This window comes from Eutrema salsugineum, unplaced genomic scaffold, assembly GCF_000478725.1.
Source record: "Eutrema salsugineum unplaced genomic scaffold, Eutsalg1_0 scaffold_11, whole genome shotgun sequence".
Classification (NCBI taxonomy): Eukaryota; Viridiplantae; Streptophyta; class Magnoliopsida; order Brassicales; family Brassicaceae; genus Eutrema; species Eutrema salsugineum.
This window is the reverse complement of record NW_006256901.1, coordinates 11,061,365-11,072,358: the sequence shown is the minus strand read 5'-3', so window position 1 is coordinate 11,072,358 and position 10,994 is coordinate 11,061,365. Positions and strand designations below refer to the sequence as shown.

At 41.1% G+C, this 10,994-nt stretch overlaps 1 pseudogene; it reads left to right on the top strand.

Annotated features, from left to right (window-relative positions):
• The first annotated feature begins 7,195 nt into the window (after positions 1–7,195).
• LOC112090116 lies at positions 7,196–7,296 on the top strand (annotated as a pseudogene).
• The last annotated feature ends 3,698 nt before the right edge of the window (positions 7,297–10,994 follow it).

The window sequence follows — 10,994 nt, the reverse complement described above, 5'->3', positions numbered from 1 at the left end:
GCCTTTAGTTGGATTGAGTCGAGGTAGTGTTTTCGAGGCATAATTTTCACTTGAACACTCAGGATCTGTGAAAAACATGTGAATACTTGAACCGGTGTAACTATCGAACCAATGCTCCAAAAGAGACTCGGTACCAGCTCCAGAAGAAATTCAACTCAACCGCCTCGAACTTTGGTGAAGACCCCGATTGCATCTGGAGGGAGCAAGTTTTCCCGGGTGGCTGATCTTTAAAGCGCACAAGAATGATCCAGAAAAGTCTCCGAGACGTGTTCTTCTTCTGCTTGCGATAACCTTACGCTCACTGCTCCAATTCAGGTGATTCCAAGTGTTCTGGAAACTAGACACAATGATCTCAAATCTAGATGAAGACATCGGAGACTTAACTGACCGGGAAAGACTTCGTCTCAGGCAATTTTGGAATTATATTGGCAAGTAGGGATTTTTGACCGAGAGACATGTACCGCGGTAAGGTTTTTGGCCTAGAGACGTAACCTGTGGTACGGTTTTTGGCCGAGAAAAAGCTGCCCGCAGTTCACAAAATGTCTGATAACCTCCTTTTTGCCAATTTCACCATTTCTTCCACTGGTTCCACCTTTTTCAGTCCAAACAGGCTCCAATGTACCTGATTAACACTTCAAAGATGCAAGACTCACTTGGACCTAATGCAAAGTCCTAAAATTCTAAAACAAAGATAAAACATGAAGAATCTATATAAAATGTATGAATGAGACTCCATTCTTGGACTAAAAATGCATCTTAAACATGCAAAGATATGAATATATCAACTCCCACACACTTATCCTTTGCTTGCCCTCAAGCAGACTAGAACAAATAAGAGAAAGATGTTTGATGCTTAGGAGTTTGCATTTCTTTAAAGAGAGAGAGTTGATCATCAAAAGAATTCAAGCTCATGGTCCTAGTTACTAGTCCTGAGATGCAATACAAGGAATACTTTGGATGCAACAAATTCAAACCCTGACCTACACAAGCATTCTTATCCTTCAGCCTTTTAACATTCATTAAGTTGTAACCATGTGGATCAAAGTGATGCTTATTCAAATGAACTTGTTTGGCTGAGGGATGAGGTTATGAGATAAAAATGATCTCATTGAATGCTTAGGTGGGTTTAATTCAACTCAGGGAACACTCTATGAAGGAATAAACTTCAAAAGAAGGCTAAGGGTAAAAAGAAACCAATGCCCCAAATTGATCTTTTACCTTAAATCTAAAGCCATGAAGAACACACCTAAGCTACCCCTTTTCCAATGCTTTCTTTGCCTTCTTAACCCACTTCTCACTTCATTCTCATTCTTTTTCTCACCAGGGGATTCAACTTTCATTTTCAAACTCTGGCCGTGGGGTCTAAACTTTACACTTAACTCTTTCTCACTTGTACTATCTAGCCTCTTTTCTTATCTCTTTAGACATTTGAGCCTTTTTGCTTCTTTTCTTTCTTTCTTTTCACTTAGAGGCTAGACTTTCCTTTTTAAACTCAAGAGGTTTCTTTTTGTTGAACACCAAACCCCAATCCGATTTCTTTTCTTTTACATCCCCTGGCTCTCATCTCAATCTCTCTCTTTTTCACTCAATGATTCCAGAGATCCCTTTAAAATCACAAAAAAATTAAAAATTTGAAAACCTTTTCACAAAAAATGTTCATGTAGCTGCATTCACATCTTAAGACTGAGTCTAGAGTTGCATAATCATGTAGGTTTACATCATTTGCATGGGAGCAATGATAGATTTCTTTGAGAGAGCATCATTTTAAGAGTTTAGTTCATGGCCCTAGTTATTAGTTCTTTGATACTTGCAAGTTATGAAATGTGTGACATTGTTTAGACCTTGATTGAAACAAGCTTTGAACTGAATTCAGCCTTAGCAATTGAAACACTTAACCTGACTGTAAAATATCATGTGATGCTTGTTTAGATGAACTTGTGGATACTTATACATATTTGAGCTAGAAGCCCATTTTTACCACTCTTTTCCTTAGCTCAAATAGCTGATTCCATACATTGGATCAGTTTCCACACCCTGAACCCAACCTTCCTTCAAGTCAAATGTTTGTTAGTGTTGAGAGGCCACCTTGGATCAAACTTAGCAGAAAGTGTTAGGTTTAGAGAGACAAGGGTAAGCCTCATGATGTTTAGTTCCATCATCAAGGAACTAAGAGGTCTTGGCAAGGATTAAGGGTGGGGGAATGGTTTGTTGGTGAGAGGTTAAAGAAAAGATGTGTGGAAAGTGGAGAGTAATGAGAGCTAGGGGATGGAAAAGGAAAGAAAATGGAGTGGGGTCTAGATTTCAAACAAAAGAAAGCTCTGGTGTTTTAAAAAGGAAAATTCCAGCCTTTAAGTGAAAAGAAATAAAGAAACGAAGCCAAAAAGGCTAAAGTGTCCAAAAAGATAAGAAGAGGGGCTGGAAGGTGCTATGTGAAAGAGAGCTAAGTTTTAAAGTTTAAACCCCAAAGCCAGTGTTTATAAATGAAAAGTGAATCCCCTAGTGAGAAAAAATGAGTGAGGAGAGAAGTGTGAGACTTTGTGTTAGAGGCATCTTAGGTATTAGGGATTAGATGAGTTTTTGCCCTTGTATGCGTCAGTTGCTTTTTACCTTTAGCCTTCTCCCAAAGTTTGATCATTTAATGAGAGATCCCCTACTGCATTGAACCCATTTAAGCATTTAATGAGATCCTTTTCGTCTCATAACCTCATCCATTAGCCAAACAAGTTCATTTGAATAAGCATCACTTTGATCCACATGGTTAAAACTTAATGAATGTTAAAAGGCTGAAAGATAAGAATGCTTGTGTAGGTCATGGTTTGGATTTGTTGCATTCAAAGTATTCCTTGTATTGGATTTCACAATTAGTACCTAGAACCATGAGCTTGAACTGTTTTGATGATCAATTCTCTCTCTTTAAAGAAATGTAAACTCCCAAATTCCAACCCTCTCTCTCATTTGTTCTAGTTTGCTTGAGGGCAAACAAAGGATAAGTGTGGGGGAGTAAAATCAAAAATAATTGAAAAATTTGAAAAAAAAATCACAAAAATGTTCATGTAGCTGCATTCACATGTTAAGATTGGGTCTAAAGTTGCATAATCATATAGGTTTGCATCATTTGCATGGGAGAAATGATAGATTTCTTTGAGAGAGCATTATTATAAGAGTTTAGTTCATGGCCCTAGTTATTAGTTCTTTGATGCTCGCAAGTGATGAAATGTGTGACATTGTTAGAGAGATCATCTAAAACCCAGCAATAAGATCAGCTAAACAAGACAGAGATGCATAAATCTAGTCCTAAGCATGCTTAATCCAACCTCTAAGCACCCTAACCTACATGTCTAGAACTTTAATAAGGTGACTACTCCCTAATCATGATTAACTCTCTGATTCCTTTGCAAGAAGAGTAGTTAAGCATGATTAGTTGATGAAAAAAGATAGATGATGGATAGATGATGATGAAAAGATGATAAACACTCAAGAACTCTTTTGGATGAAACACTCAAAAACGGAGTATCTCCCGCTATCATAGACGCCATGACCCATCTCTCTCCACAAGTCAAAATCGGGTTCCTCTTTAAGGTGAATGCCATCAGTGTATGGAAGCTTAAGAGCTTCACAAAGTGAAGGAATGGTGAGTTAGTATGTCTGTCAGCGGATAGAGAACGACGAGATGCCGTCAGATGCTCTGGGGTTCCTCCTCTTCGTGTGGTGGAGGGTGACAGTTGCTAAGAACCCGCAGACTAGCTCGGGATATGTTGGAAGGTTCAGCTCCATGTAGGGTCTCAGCTTAAGTGCATCGAGGTACCAGATTACATCTTCTCTAATGCCAAGCATCTCGAGTGTATGATAATCAATGCAGAGCGTCGGTTTGATGTTCAGCTTCTTGAAACGTCTTGCATAGTCCACTCTCGGGTTGATCTCTTTCCCAATGTATCGGATCTGTGGTGGCTCGGGAATTGCTCGAGTTTCTCTTGAGTGCTGGAGCAGTCTCATCACGTAGTTTCTTCTTCTCGGTCTGGCTTGGTTCAGCATGTACTCTCCAAGAGTAACATCATCGGGAGTGTCCTCAGAGCTGTCACCAGTGCGACGGCTTCTTCGGGATCTGGTTTGTTCCATTTTTCCTACAAGATGAGATGATTCTTGGAAAAAGAGTGAATATGGATGCTGATTTTAACACATTAGCGATCAGTTATACTACTCATAGGATCAAGAGATTAGTTAAAACCACAAGCAAGCATAACTGACATTGAATCGAAGAAATCGAGTAGTTCATGACCAGATTCGGATTTTTGATGTTCTCAACATAGAAATCTTCTAAAAATCGGTTTAAGTGAGCAATTTCCATGTCAAATATATAGGTTACCTAATACTAATCACTAATCACACAAGACTAAGTCAAATTCATCAATTTTGCTGTTCCAAATTCGATTTTTATAAAGCATGTAGAATCCAAATTTCAAAAATCTCAATTCCTCTTAAGCTAGGTGTTAAAATCGATTTTCAGATAACCTAGAAGGATAATCTATTGTCCTTTTTAAGAAACCAAGATTTGGGCTTTTTAAGGAAACCCTAAATTCCAAAATCAATTAAAAATGGTGAGTTTGAGCTTCACACCTTGCTGGAAAGAGAGATTTGATGATATATTTGAAATCAGCTTTGAAAAAGAGTGATGTTTGGGCCAAGAATCTCTTAAAAAGCTTAAGAATTGAAAAAGATGTTCTATCTCCTAAATCTCCAAGTCTTTTGGAAGAGAAGATAAAAAGGAGTTTTTGATCCAAAAAGTGCATTTTCTTTCTTTAAAAAGCGTTTTTGTAGCAAAAACGGGAAATTTCCGGGAATTCAAAAGCTTATGGGAAATTACGTTTCTTGTCTTGTACGCAACATGTGGTTTAAAACTTACAGAAAATCTTAACGGGCTTTTCCGGGAATGTTCCGGGAATCACCAGGAATCACAGGGAATCACCGGGAAACACCAGGTAACACCGGGAATCACCAGGTAACACCGGGAATCACCGGGAAACACCAGGTAACACCGGGAATCACAGGGAAACACCGGGTAACACCAAGAATCACCGGGAAACACAGCAAACTTTTGAAAAGTGGCGGAAGTCCGAGTTCCCGTTTCAACGACCAACGGCCGCAGTGAGGAGACGCGCGACCGCGGTGATTATAGGCTCGGCCGCGGTCACATTCACGGTGCCGCAGTCGATGATGCTTTGGCTGCGGGTTGGTTGGTCGCGACCGCGGCCCTTTTTCCTGCGGCCTTCGTCCAACTTTCAGGTTTATGCCCGGCCGAGCAGCCAAAAACCTCTCCTCTTTTCTTGGTTTTTCTAATTTTCTGATTTTTTGTGTTTTTGTTTTATAAGAATACCTGAAACTTAAAAGAAAAAAAAACATAAATTGTAAAAAGGAAAAGAAAACTAAAAGAAAGAGTACCTAAATGGGTTACCTCCCATTAAGCGCTTTTGTGTTAAGTCATTTAGCTCGACGTAGGCATGAAAAATCAGGCTGATTTAAATGGCACTCCACTTGATGTGCCTTTATCATTTCCGGTCGCTGGAGGTTTAAATTCTTCTCCTTGAGGAGTCGTCTTCTTTCCTTTACTCTTCTTTCGGACTTTAACATTGTTTAAAACCCTTTTTGTGTTTTTGATCAGCTCCTAGATTTGGTCCTCACTAGTTTCCGTTGTATCTGGTGGAATGATGATCTTGATCTTTGCAAAAGCTCTCGGCTTCTCCTTTTCTTTCTCTTTTGGCTGGTTTCCTTTGCTTGGAAAATCATCTAGTACAGTCGGATAAAACCTTCTGCGATCTACATTGAGGAAGACAGCATGCCGGTTCGCGTGATTGATTACTGCTCCTACTGTAGCTAGAAATGGCCTCCCAAATATGAGTGGTCTCTCCTTGTCTTGATCCATTTCCAGGACTTGGAAATCTGCTGGAACAATCTTGTCCCCTACTAGAACTTGTAGATCATGAATCGCCCCTTCAATATCTTTTTGAGATCAATCTCCAAAGATAACCTTGACCGTCGATGTCTTTAAAGTTTTTATGCACAATGTTTCGGCAAGTGTCTTTGACATGATGTTGACATTGGCTCCGGAATCGCATAGACAGTTTGTGAACTTGATTCCTGAGAGGAAACATTGGAAAACAAAACGTCCTAGATCGTCGCCTTTTGTAAGCCTTTGAAACGGTGAACGTTGAGGTACCTTGAATGGTGGTTGCTTGGCATCGACATCCTTGTAAAGTGGTACAAAGATTGGGGTTTCTTCATCCTTTCCATCAGTTCTGGCTTCTTCTTCGGGCAGTGTGGTTATGGCATTGCAAAATCTCTGGGGTTATCTTCAACTCTTCCGGGAAGAGCTCCACTTTGTCTCTTCATAGAGTCGGCTGTTTGGGCAACTTGTACGTCTAGCTTTTTGACGTGCGAAGATAAAGCTTCAAACTTCCCGTTCAGGTCATTGTACATGCAGTCAACCTTCACGTTCATGTCCTTAGATGCTTTCTCGTTTGTCATATAGAGCTGTTGGATGGACTGTTCAAGTCTTCCAATTTGTGAAGCTAGCTGCTTCGTCATGACTCCTTGCTGTTGTACAAATTGATTGTTAAAACCTGTACCTTGATAGTTATATGGCTGTCGCGGTTGAGAAGCTCCTGTCCCTCCGAAACTTCCACCTTGGAACTTGTTTTGGAAAGATTTTTGCTGTGGTGGGTAGTACTGATCTTGAGGATTCTCCACATTTGGATTGCGGTAAGAGAGATTGTTATAATTCGCATTCCGGAAGTTGTTGTTGAAGCCATTGTTGAAGCGATTTGGATATGGTGCTTGAGCTCCTACATAGTTCACTTCTTCTTCTTGAAAGGCTGGATTAATGTGATCGATATCACTAGGTCCTTCATATTCTGCACCATTGTTGGTCTCACAAGCATGGATTTGGCGATTGTTGCTTTTCAAAAGCTGGCTCATCATGTTCTTCAACTTGGTTATCTCCTTGTTGTCTGCTCTGGTTTGCTTTGTCGAGCGATCATATTCAGGAAAATCATTGCTATTGGCTTGAGCCAAATTCTCGATGAGGGCTCTTCCTTGTGCTATCATCTTTTGTCCAAAATCTCCACTGCTAGCTGTATCAAGCGAAAGTTTGTATTTTGGTTACAAACCTCGGTAAAATGTACTAAGCAGGCTTGATCCGGGAAATCCATGGTGAGGGCAATCATGTTCACACTCCTTAAAACGTTCACAGGCTTCATAGAAAGGTTCAGTCGGTCCTTGCTGAAAACTTGAGATCTTGGTTCTCAACAAGTTCGACCTCGACTTAGTATAGAAGTGGTTCAGGAAAGCAGTTTTACATTCTTCCCAATTAGTAATCGATCCTGCAGGCAAAGATTTCAACCAACGGTGAGCTTTGTATGCTAAAGAAAAAGGGAACAACTTACACTTTAAAGAGTCTGCTGGAACTTGGTTTGTTCTCATCATGCTGCAGATTTATTCAAAGAGCTCAATATGATCCATTGGATGTTCAGAAGGAACTCCATGGAATGGGTTTTGTTTCACCAATGAGATGATTTGAGGTTTGACTTCAAACTCATTCCGGTTCGGAAATGGTACTTGAATTGCGAATCGGTTCTGAAAATTCTGAGTAGGTGCATCGAAATCAGATATGCGATGGTTCCTGGCTTGTCTTCGGTGTTGATTTGCTGGCTGAACAGTGCGGTTAACGTGTCCATTCGGCTGCATCCCCTGGTGGTCACCATTGGCTGCATTGATAGGTGCATCAAGGTCTTCACGTTCTTCTCTCTCGCGGTTTTGATGGTTTCTTGGAGGAAGTTCATCCTCTTCTCCATCTTGTCGAGCATGATTACCTTCTCTGTGATCATTCTCTTCATTTTCTCCATGTTCGGACCCGTCATGATCCATGTTTAAAGCTCGGTTAACAGGATCTCCAGGCTGGTCGTCGTTGGCCATTCCTTGCGTTCGTCTAAGTCTTCGAAGTTCTCTTTCGTGTCTGTCTGTCTCGTCTAGAATTGGAATGTTTTCTACAGGCCTGGTATTCATGCAATTCAGAGAAAAACAAAAGAAGGGAAAGATAATTCAGCAAACTTTAAGAAAGAACTAGAGATCAGGTGTCTAGAACAGAAATTAGAACAAGAAAAATAACAAAAGGCAGCGAAACAATTCCCCGACAACGGTGCCAAAAATTTGATGCGTGTCAACTGCGTGAGGGAACACGTTTTACCTTTAACAAAAACAAATAAAAGCCGCAAGTGCACAGCTAATCAGTTGTAGTATTTACGGATCGAGACCACAGAGATTTGTGTGTCTGGTATTCTTCTACGATTTCTAACTTTATGTCTAAACTAGATTAGTTTTAGGGGTTGGTTGTTTGTCACAGACTAAACTAAAACGAAAGAAAGCAAATAAATTTATCCTAAAGAGCAAGTAGAAAAATTGAATGAAAGCAAATGAAACAAGCAAAATATCGAACTAAAGTGAATAAAATGCAGATCTAGATAAACAAGTAAAAATCGATTGGTTTGTAAACTATGGCTAAAAACGCTGAGCTTTTGGGAGCTCTACAGGGATCATAATCGGTTTTAACACTAGGGATTATAGATTGGGATTGACGGATATCGAAATATAGGGTTCTAGAGCTAGAGTACGGCGGTATGACTACATCACTATCGTGATCATAACCAACTGTTTCTCGCAACCCTGACCAGTAGGTTTCCACTCTGGCCCTGGAAGGGAGAGAACGCAAGAGCTGCACAAGACTCGTCAGTACTCACGATCTTGCCGCAGGTAGGTTTCCACTTCTACGGAAAAATTGCCAGTTTCATTCTAGGTCTGATACTTAATGAGAACTTTCGCAACACTAACTATCTAGATCAGATACTAGGTAATTAATCAAGCATACATGCAATAAGAACGAGAATAAACAGAAAACGAAGTTAAAATCCCAGATCTATAAACCTAGATGTCTTAATCGATTATGAGAGCCCCTTTCAGGAACCCTAAGCCCAACTTGGGATCCACTCAGACATGGCTGAGGTCGACATCATCATTGGTTTTAATAAAAGTAATAAAAAACAGTAAAGAAAAGAGATGAAAGAAAGCTTCTCTATTGAAGAACTCAGACTTGAACAATCTTCTATAAAAATCGCATAAAACGGCTAAAGAAAAAGGGTTTCTGTAAAAGTGTCTAGGTTCTCCCTAAACACGACCTAAATGACAAGTATTTATAGCCTTCAACACTCTATGGTCTCTAGGGTTCCGAAATTAAGGCTGAGAAATGACTTTGGGCTTCAGAAATATGGGCTTTTAATCTGAGTTGGCCGCCCGCAGGAAATAGGTGGTTGGCCGCGGTCGAGAAGCTTGTGAGCGCAGGAAATAGGCTGGTGGCCGCGGTCGCGTGACTTGCTGGCCGTCTTCGAGTGTCTTTGGGGCTATTGAAATATCTTGAGATCAGACCGTTAGAATGTCTCCAAACCAAGTGCATTTGAAAGCTGGTTGATTCTTCTATAAGTTTTTCAATTTTGAGGGTGATCACACGGTGAGAAGGTCTTCGTCTCTCCATGAGAGTTCTGACAGTCTGCATTTATCCAAAAGAGTCTTTTTGTTCCAATTTATGCCACTTTATCCCAAATTACCTAAAAAGTCTTTTAAAATCCGAAAAACATAGAACTCCTTTGAAAACCTTTGAAAATGGAGTAAAAACACATGTCAAAGACATTAAGTGATCCATAAAAATAGTCAAAATACGGTGTTATCAGTTGACCGTCTCGCATGCCCAGGTCGCACAAAAATCTTCTTTTCACGATATGGTCCCTTCTCTCATGCTGCGACCTGGCGTGACCTTCAACAAACCCGCACGTCCAACCCGGTGTATTCAGCGAGTTAATGTGCGGCCTGGTCTTCTTTTGTTCCAGCTCGCATGACCAGGTCGCACATTCTGAGCCTTGGATGATCTGTTCTTCTTCTCTGTGTGCAGCCTGGGATTTCTTTGTTCCAGCTCGCATGGCTAGGCCGGTGTAAACGGCGAGCATCAGTGCGGCCTGGGATCTTCTTTGAACTACCCCGCAGGTCCGAGTCGCACGTTTTTAATATTTGAACGCCACAGGTGCTTCTCCTAGTGTGCGTCTTTGGCTGCTCTTGGACCGTCTCGCATGACCAGGTCGGTGTAAACAGCGAGTTTTACTGCGGCCTGGTCTTCTTTGTATCCAAACCGCACGCCCTTTTCCTGGCATGCGACCTGAGAAGATATTGAGCCAGGCCGCATGACCAACTCGGTGTAAACAGCGAGTTTTAGTGCGGCTCGGTCCCTCCTTGATGTAAGCCGCATGACCAGGTTGCACATTTTAACACTTGAACGCCTCAGACTCTTTCTCCTGGTGTGCGGCCTGGCTTCTTCTGAATCAACTCGCACGCCCAGGCCGGTGTAAACAACAAGAATTAGTGCGGCCTGGTCTCCTTTGTATCCAACTCGCAGACATAACTCGTAGAACAGCAACACTTAGTAGGTGTTAACAGCGAGTTCTTGTGCGAGTTGGTTTCTGGCCTGACTGAGCCGCACACTCAAGTAGCGCACAGGTGTACATCAAACTTTTATGCCTTAAACCCTTTTCTCAGCCTTCTCACATGTTCCATTCCACTTTGTCCCTGAGCCATAGCTTCCAAAAGTCACCTGGAACCTGAGAACAACTCACAAAAACCCATCAAAAGATCCTAAAACATAAAAAGAAAGAAAAGAAAAGATCAAAAGAACTATGTACAAGGATACTCTTGGGGTGTCTCCCAAGAGCACTTTGTTTAATGTCGCTAAGTTTGACTTTGAAAACCTGTTTAACAGGCTGGTGGATCATCAAGAGGAACTGTAGAAGCCTCCTCTCTCTTCTCAGAAACAAGGTAGTGTTTGACCCTTTGTCCATTCACCACAAAATCCTTTCCATCTTTTCCCTCCAAGACCAATGCTCCATAGCTTCTGACCTCTAAAACCC